Source organism: Erpetoichthys calabaricus, chromosome 17 (assembly GCF_900747795.2).
Source record: "Erpetoichthys calabaricus chromosome 17, fErpCal1.3, whole genome shotgun sequence".
Lineage (NCBI taxonomy): Eukaryota > Metazoa > Chordata > Cladistia > Polypteriformes > Polypteridae > Erpetoichthys > Erpetoichthys calabaricus.
The window spans coordinates 62115958-62125661 of NC_041410.2; the positions used below are offsets into that span (position 1 = coordinate 62115958).

At 34.5% G+C, this 9704-nt stretch overlaps 1 protein-coding gene across 1 annotated transcript in view; it reads left to right on the forward strand.

Annotated features, from left to right (window-relative positions):
• plekho2 (pleckstrin homology domain containing, family O member 2) overlaps positions 1-9001 on the forward strand; it is a 275925-nt gene extending 266924 nt beyond the window's left edge. Inside the window, exons 7-8 of the mRNA XM_028823815.2 lie at positions 3313-4757; positions 4946-9001. The gene's annotated coding sequence lies outside the window, so the exon portion shown is untranslated. The remainder of the gene's footprint in view (positions 1-3312; positions 4758-4945) is intronic.
• The last annotated feature ends 703 nt before the right edge of the window (positions 9002-9704 follow it).

The following is a 9704-nucleotide window of genomic DNA, read 5'->3' on the forward strand; positions in this document are numbered from 1 at the left end:
ACTAAAATTGGACAAGTCTAGTTCTAAATTATGCACATTTAATACTCCATTTGGCAGATATCAATTTCTGAGATTGCCTTTTGGCATAGCATCGGCGCCAGAGGTCTATCACAAAACAATTCATATGATTTTTGAACATTTTGATGGAGTTGACACCTCCATGGATGATATAATTGTATGGGGTTCATCAAAGGAAGAGCATGATGAAAAGCTGAAGAAAGTGTTGGATGCTACCAGAACAGCAAATTTAAAGTTAAACAAAGGAAAATGTTTGGTAGGAGTTCAGGAACTAACATTTTTAGGAGATATTCTTAGCAGTGAAGGAGTAAAACCTGATAAATTAAAAGTATCTGCTATTGAAAACATGCCAAGACCTCAGTGTAAGAAAGATATACAGAGATTTATAGGTATGGTAAATTATCAGGCAAAATTTATTCCAAATCTGTCAAATATATTGGCACCTCTTAGACAACTGACAGAAAAAAATGTGGAATGGACTTGGAACTATGAACAAGAGACGGCCTGGAATGAAGTCAAGAAGCTACTAATAAAAGAGCCGGTTTTAAAGTTCTATGATCCGCATAAACCAATCAAAATTTCATCTGATGCCTCACAATCTGGATTAGGAGCTGTACTACTACAAAAGCATGATGAAACATGGCAGCCAGTTGCATATGCATCTAGATCTCTTACTGGAGCCGAGACTAGATATGCACAAATAGAGAAGGAACTATTGAGTATCACTTTTGCATGTGAACGTTTTCATCAGTTTGTGTCGGGACAAGCTATAATGATTGAAACAGATCACAAACCTCTACTTGCTTTATTTAAAAAACCTCTTAATGACTGTCCACTTCGTATACAACGCATGATGATTAAACTACAGAGATATACTCTGCAGGTAACATTCACTCCTGGCAGATGGATGTTTACAGCCGACACCCTATCAAGAGCAGTAGATGAAAAGTATAGACATGAAGAAAAGAGCTCAGAAGTAATAGAGGCATATGTGGATATGGTGATAAAAGCAATGCCAGTGTCTGACAGCAAAACACAGCTTATTAGAACAGAGACAGCAAAAGATGAAGTAATGCAGATGCTGAAAGAAGTAATTATTCAAGGATGGCCAGAAAACAAGCATAACTGCAACCCACAAGTAAGTGATTACTGGAACTGTTGAGCAGAACTTACAGTTGTTGATGGAATTATATATAAAGGTTGTAAAATAGTGATACCATTATCATTAAGAAAGCAGATGCTACAAAAAATTCATGAAGGACATCTAGGAATTGAAAAATGCAAGAAAAGGGCACGAGAAGTAATGTATTGGCCCAAGATTAATCAAGATGTAAGTAACGAAGTAGAAAGATGTTCAGTATGTTTAAAATATAGACCTAGTAATCCTACAGAGCCATTATCACCTCATCCTGTACCAGAAAGGCCATATGAAAAAGTTGGTGTAGATTTATTTACCTGTCATGGGAAAGACTTTCTGATGGTCACTGATTACTTTTCTGCATATCCTGAAGTGTGTGCATTGAATACTACCAACAGTGAAACAGTAATAAAATGTCTGAAAGCTGTTTTTTCCAGATATGGTGTGCCAAATGTAGTTTTTAGTGACAATGGGCCACAATTTACAAGTCTTCACTTCAAGAACTTTGCAAAAGAATGGGACTTTGTACATCAAACGTCAAGTCCAAATTATCCTCAATCTAATGGACTGGTAGAAAGGTCAATTCAAACAATTAAACATCTTATGAAGAAATCAAAAGAGAGTGGAAGTGATTTTTACAAAAGCCTTCTAATATATCGGAGTACACCACTTGAACATGGAGCGTCACCAGCACAGCTGCTCATGGGACGAAGACTACGATCAAACCTTCCAATGAAGCAGACTCTGCTAAAATCTGGAAAGGAAAATGAAGTGCAAAAAGTGAAAGAAAACATAAAGAGAAAACAAAAAATATACTTTGACAGAGGAACCAGAATTCTCCGAGAACTGGAAAAAGGAGAGGAGGTTAGAATAAAGGAGAGTTCAACAAAAACATGGAATCTGCAAGGAACAGTTAAGGAGCAAATAGACCCTAGATCATATATTGTTGAAACAAGCGATGGTACGGTGCTTAGAAGAAATCGACGAGATATAGTCGTGGATAAAACATCAAAAGAACCTTCAAAAGTAAGCACTGAAACAGTAGAAATGACCACATCAACCAGCAGAATGTCAGAATCGGGCAGAGATTCAAGTGAGACTCTTAGAAGATCATCGAGAGTGAAACAACCACCAACAAGACTGATAGAGACCTGCTAAATGTTAATAAGTGTGGGACTCTTAGACCAGCACTCGTAAGAATATAATGTATATAGTTGTCAGTTGTTACTGAAAATAGCCTTGATGTTTGTAACAAATGAAAATCCTATCTAGGTGTTGTTAACTGAACAAATAGAATATTGTATTATTAGTATGATTAAAAAAAAAAAAAAAAAAAAAGGAAGATGTCAAGATAAGTAATTGTTAAACACTTCCTTATATGAAAGTTGATGTTAACTTCTTGTAATTGAGGGATGATCCCTAACTCGCAGGGGAGACATGGCGGTTGTAAGAAAGATGGCTGACCTGTAAATGAACCACTAGAGTAATTCATTAGTAAAGACTTTATATAAATAAATATTTCTGTGTTACTTTCAACTGCATTAAAGTCACATATTACAGAACCCAAAGAACATGACAGTTGTGAGCTGCCATTCCTGTGCGACAGATTGAATGTTCTCCTTTATATGTGCGGCTGTGTGGCTTTCATTTATTGCTGTAGTTTGTAAAACTCGTGACTCAAGCTCCCAGTTGTCTGTAATATAGTGAGCGGTAAAGGTTACATACGACTGGACTGCCCTTGATGTCCATGCATCGCATGTTAAGGCTACTCTTGTTGCTTTCTTCAACGCTTCTGCTACTTTTTTCTTCGTCTCTTCGTATAACAGAGGTATCGCTTTTTCAGCAAAAAGCTGACGGCTTGTTGAATATTCTTTTCCACTGCGTTTTCCATGGCTCGTCTATCGAATGCTTGCGCGAGCGCGCACTCACTTTCTTCTTACTCACACCAAGGATTACTATCTGAGCAGAAACTGGCATAGCACCATCTATAGGATTGACAAACTCCTATCCGGAAAAATAGTTAAACTCGTGCCGTTATAAAATGGGAAATATGAATCGATTTTGTGTCCTGTATGAATCGATTTTGAATCGGTAGAGATAAAATTGCGATTCTTTCGCGAATCGATTTTTTTGCACACCCCTAATAATTTGTTTAGTATCTATAAAGATCCACAAATATGCGCCCTTTGCATACTTTGATATAAGGGAGGTGATGTAAAATAATACACACCTTAACATTTAATTGCCAGTACAATTTTTCCTAATTTTCCGTAATCCGCTCCCATGGCATGTTTTTCTGTTAGAGTCAACTATAATGAAAAAAGGAGGAGTTGCTTTTGTGCTTTGTCATTTTATTTATTATTATTATTATTTTTTTTATCTTTTATTAAATTTATTAAAAGCAAATAATATTACATACGTACAATCAAGTCAAACTTAAGACAACTAAACTCAATTCAACCCCCACCCATGGGAAAGAGAGAAAGGCCAACAGCGAGAGTAAAACTTTTGAGAGTAGTAAAGAGAGAAAGGAGTCTTTTCCTCCAATATAAATGCTTATTCTAAAATGTTATTGATTAGATCCTGCCAGGTTTTAAAAAAGGTTTGAACAGATCCTATAAGTGAAAATTTGATTTTTCTTATGTTGTTTTAGATATTATGTTTATAAAGAAACAGACGGGAGCAACAATTGGAATTTTTAAGTGGCATTTTCTTCCGGGCAGTTTCAGAAAGACACCTACCAAGTATAGTACATTAGGAAATGACTTTGAAGACATGCAGAAACTGTATGTGCTCATCTGCACTTTAATATTTTAGTGTCTCAAAAAGATCTATAGTATTATGTTTTGTGTCTTGTATGTAGAGTTCCTGCACTGTCCTGATCACATTTTACCAAATTTCTAGGTGGCTTATGAAGTCTGAACTCACCTGTATTGTGAAACTTTTCAAACCATATTAGCATCAACCCTCCATTACTAAGCTTGCATATAGGGCTGACATCTATGGTAAATGGATGTTCATTACATATAATGCCATTCACTCTTGCTGTTTTACAATATGTCACATTGTTTACCTGAAGGAAAATAAGTCTGACTATCAATACACAATTGTTTTGGTTTTTAAAGGTGAGCAGCAATTTTATGAGATGTTGAAATAAACATGAATTATGTGTGATAAGTCCATGGAAAAAGCTAGTTGAGTTTATGGGTTAAATAGTAGTTTTATAAAGTTTGCTCTTGAGAGCTTGATCATCTTCTGAAGAATTTATAATCCATAGGTTTATAAACTACTCATTTGGTCATCTCAAAAGCTTGATACCTTCTCTTGCTGAGAGGCTATTGAATATGAGTGCATGGAGTTTGCAATCTGCTAAGTGTGTACATAAGATGTTGAGAGCACATGACATAATGTAAAGCAAAGAACTCCAGCCAGGATATCATAATAAAAAGAAGTGAGTTTGTAGTGACCCAAGGCCACACACCCCATTACACACCCAAATAGCACCATTGCATTTCACACTTTAGGCAGGTGTGGAAATCAACTTTGAAAAGAATAGCACTGCAATAGTCTGCAGATAATAACAGATTCAAGTTAAGGAGGAGTGGTGGCTCTGAGGCTAGGGATCTGCACTGGCAATTGGAAGGTTGCCGGTTCGAATCACGCAAATGCCAAAAGGGACTCTGCTCTGTTGGGCCCTTGAGCAAGGCACTTAACCTGCAATTTGCTGAGCGTTTGAGTAGTGAGAAAAGCGCTATATAAATGCAAAGAATTAAGAATTATTAATAAGAGCAAAACACAGTTTGGATATGATACTGCCTGCTTCTTGGATTAAAGGTTACATTACTTTATAATAATGTGTGTTTAATGATTTTTGGTGCAAATGTTTTTATTTTATGTTAAATAGTAGGAAATTAATTGTAAAAAGTAACTTAAAGCAGAGCCAGTTTAATCCAACTGAGGGCTGAATTGTATAAAAATGCTAAAATACAGTTTTCTGCAAGAGGAATCATTTTTGTTTGTTAAGCACTGAATTAAGAGTTTATTTGCACTGCACTCCTTCTCTGTGCCACTGTGGAAGTATGATGTGAAATGCTTCTGTTATTAGAAATGCAATGGGATAAATGTGAGGATATGTTATTATCTTATGAAACATTTTTATTATAAATTGTAGTTCAAGGTATTTTGTAAATTACATTGAACAGGCATGCTTAAAATTCCAGGATAACTAAAAGAATTGTATGAGAGAATGGCTTGCACTTCGCAAATCACCGAAGTCACTAAGTCACCGAATCACTAAGTCTTTCTATAAAGAAGTGGTTCTTCAATAGGGTCCAGAACATCAGCAGACTATAAGCATGTTGCATGTGAGCAAGAACTGAGAAAGACTGTAAATTTTGTGGAGATGTGAACATACTATGTTAAGCTTCATTGACTGGTGTCACACGCCAGTCTTAGAAAGTGTTTGTTATGTGGTAATAGTTCAAGCCATTTGAAATATTACATCAAAGTATTGTTTGTATTTAACAACTGTTTCTGAGAAACACTGCTTGTATTTTGCAAGTTCATATTATCCTAGAGAGGGCTTATGTGGTCACACTATGTATCACCATTTTTGGTAATTATTTAATATAAATATATTTTCAATATAGTGGACCTTCCTTTGCAAAATTAATTTAAAATAAAAATTAAGTATGTATACATCAAACATTCAGAGGACCCCCTAGCACTTTCTTACGTAAAATGTTTCATGCTTTTTCACTTAATAAGAAACTACTGAAATTAATTAGCCTCTTAGATTATTTGGCACTTTCCATTAAGGCACAACTGAATACCGACTGTCTTCATTACATAATAGAGTATTCTTAAATCTGCTTAATTCAACTCAATGTTGCAGGGGTTTCTGCTTATCCTAGCAGCACTGGGTATGAGATGGAAATAGTCTTGGACAGGTCCCAAATCCATCGGGGTACCCACTCATATGCACATTAACACAGGAGTTTGTTTGGAGTTACTGATTATTTTTACCTGCACATCTTTGGATATGTTTGAGGAAACCTACAAAGACACAGAAATAGCATACACAGTCAACACTGACAAAGATCTGGTGCAGGACTCAAACCCCAAACACTGAGTCTATGCCTGTATTGCCATGATACTACCACCTGTTTTTAGTAAACCTGGAGTTATTTGCATATTTTAATTAACCCGTCTTCGTTTATATAGTGCCTTTGCAGCATTACAAAGCAATTTGTAAAGCAAAAGAATGCAGTACATATTTCTTATGTGAATTCCAAAGGCAACTTGAAAGAGATTCTCTTAGGTTATTTTCTTTACGTGTGCTTTTGTAGATATATTGTATTGTTGTTATATTATTATACTATTTTTGGAGTTGTAATTTGGAAAATCTTATATTAAAAACACATTGTGTGCACTGGAATATCCTTATGAATAATGACTACTTCTAAAAAAAGAAATATTGCACATTGAACCTCTCATTGTATAATGACTGTTGTGTAAGGTTAAAACTCTTTAGCTTTTACATATTTTATTGAAAGTCTCCTGAAAATGTTTGTAGCATAGACTTTGAAATCATAGTGTTCACTGTCTATATGCTTTAGCCAGAGGTGTTTAGGGTAGTTTAGACCAACAGCTCTAGTCCCCTTTTAAGAAAGAAAAAGCCATTAATGATATTCAGTTGGGCTGGTTAACAAGAAAGCATAAAGGGCTAGAACCTGTTTTTTTAGAATTAGTGATTTTTATTGTGATGCATAATGAAGACAGTGCATGCAGAACATAAGCATATAAACAATATACAATATTAACTGTACCATAACAAAGCTGCATGCTGTAAATATAGGAGGAAAATGGGTAAAGGTATTAATGGGCACTGTGACAAAAGCACGCAGAACAAAAGCATGTGGTCAAAAATGTGCACAGCTAATTGTACTTTCCATCTCTGACAGTCATGGTGAAAAAAAAAAATTAGCAAAAACTGAAAAAAAAGGATCTCTGCATGTTTACATGTTATGAGCTTTAAGTTTTGACTTTGTGGATATTTTTCCTCTAGAGCTGGTGGTGTCTAAATAGCATACACTGGCTGAGAAAGTATCCATTCATCCATTTTTAAACATATTTATCCTGAGTATGTCCACAGGAAAGATGGAGAGAACATGCAAAGTCCACACAGGGAGTATACAGAACATTAATCCTAGTTCCCCATTTTGCAAAGCAGCAGTTCTACCACTGCACTACCCTTTGAGCTAGTATACCAGATTATTTATTTATTTGTTTTGCGGGTTGGATTTTGAGGAAAATGTTTTACCAGTAGACTAAAAATGAATGCAAACTTGTTGATACATTTGATCATAAAACACATCCTATCACATACAATGCCATAAAATCTGTTTCCTTTTGCATGCATATTTAAGGTAATGTTTTTTGTTTATGGATTTGTATGTAAACTATGTTTAATAAGTGAGTCCACACCATGACTATTACCCAGACTGATCTGCGGTACACCGTAATTGGTGTGTTGGTGCTGGCTGGCTATGTGGCTTTGGCCCAACATAGCTTGGATTAAGTGAGTATAATAATGTATATATACTAAAAGCCAGCAATTTGAAGCAGGGAGATAGGCTGTATCTTGTGCTGTGTTTACCTGGCAGTGAATATCTGCTATCAGATCAATTTAAGCAGGTGACATTGAGCAAACCTTTTAACAGGTAAGAAGGTGCGCCTCTGGTATGTGTTAATTGTTAAAAACAATGCTTTAATCCAAAAGGTATATACAAATAAATGATACCGGTATCTGCCAAAACTCTCTGTAATTTCACTTATAATGTGATAATGGATATTTGGCCATACTGCTCACTATTACCCCCTTATTAATCAATATTTGTCTAGTTTAAATGCTGCAGGCAACATATGGACAGATGTTGCTTTTAGACTTATTATAAGAGACTGCATGTAGTGTGGTGCAATAAATTACTCAGCAGTTACCCTTTTATTTACTGTACATGGGTTTGTGGTTTCTCCTTGTTTGTGTGTCTGTTTTTCCACATTTTTTCATAGATATTATTTAAAAAAATACATTTCCAGCAAATAAAATTATTCCAAGTCATGTTTACAAAAGGTGTTTATTTTTCCTCCACATATTGGTCACTGTACACTTCTCTGCATATGCTTTTAACACACTCACATTTGTCATGCCACAATACTAATGGTACTGTATTGATCATCAACTTGTGATGTTGTACTATATATAAAGCATTTTATTAATTTATTATATCTTATTTTTTTAAGTGATATACTATGTTGTGGGTTTTGCATGAAAAAAAATTGAATAGACAACATTTCACTCCACAGGTATTAAAATAAAAATGCTGTATTTGTGTGTGTGCATTGATACTTAGGGAATTGGCCTGGAATAAAATAAAGGACTGGATATGACCAGGGGTAGAATAGTAATATATATTAATGTTTTGACACAAAAAAAATCTGTAGAGTTTATGCAACCTAGAAAGTGTTACAGTGTTCATACACACTAGGTATAATTATTTATTTCTTGTTAAGTTTTTAATTCTCTTTTAATTGCACATTTATATATATAATCTAGGATTTCTCATGCTCATAAAAAAGCAAACAGCAAATATTCTGAATTATTACTCAAATTTTAACAAATGTAAATGTATGCATATGACATTTAAAAAATATTTTATACCTGCAAATGTATCCCTATTTAACCTTTACTTTTAAAAGTTTCATCACATAATATATGTCAAAATAATCTTGCTTAATTTCTGTTGTATGAAACTGTAAAGTATTTTTGGTAATAAAGGAAGTTTTCTCAAGAAGATACTTCAGACTTGTGTACTGTTGTAATAGAACTGTTGCAAGATAGCTTACAAACAGAATATGAGCACATTTTGCTAATTTAGAAACCAATTTAAAACCAGCTCAGTTCCTTATTCTGATTGGTCTTCATCAATATTCTCCTAAACCAAATGTTCTTTTATTTGAATGGACTAGCATGGAGTTGCACAAGAGACACTGGCAGGATTAGACATGATTTCAAGTCTGGTCCTGCCTGAAGATGCAACACTTGTTTCATGAATTGAAGTAAGATGCAAGGTTTTCCAGCTGTTTATAATACTAACTGAAATGCTGTAGACAAAGAGAAAAGAAACTGTGTAATATCTTCTGTAACATCAATATGTAAAAGTGCTAATAAAGTCAATGGTACTAGATAAAATAGTGGCATTGCCATGACAGTTGCTATGAAACTAGTAGTATTTCACAAGCTCTAAAATACAAAGACAATAGAGAATTATACAATAATATTTTTTTAATTATATGCCAAACTTTGTCTTTAATGTTTTATATCTTTGGTGCTAAATGAAATAGTGGCATTCCTCACAATCAACAAATAAATAAAATCCTTTCTGCCACAAAAAGTGTGACCACATTTTATCTACCTATGGCCAAAAATACTTTATTTATTTTCTCAACAAGATGAATTTCCAGGGTCTTCTCAGCTTCCACAGGTGTA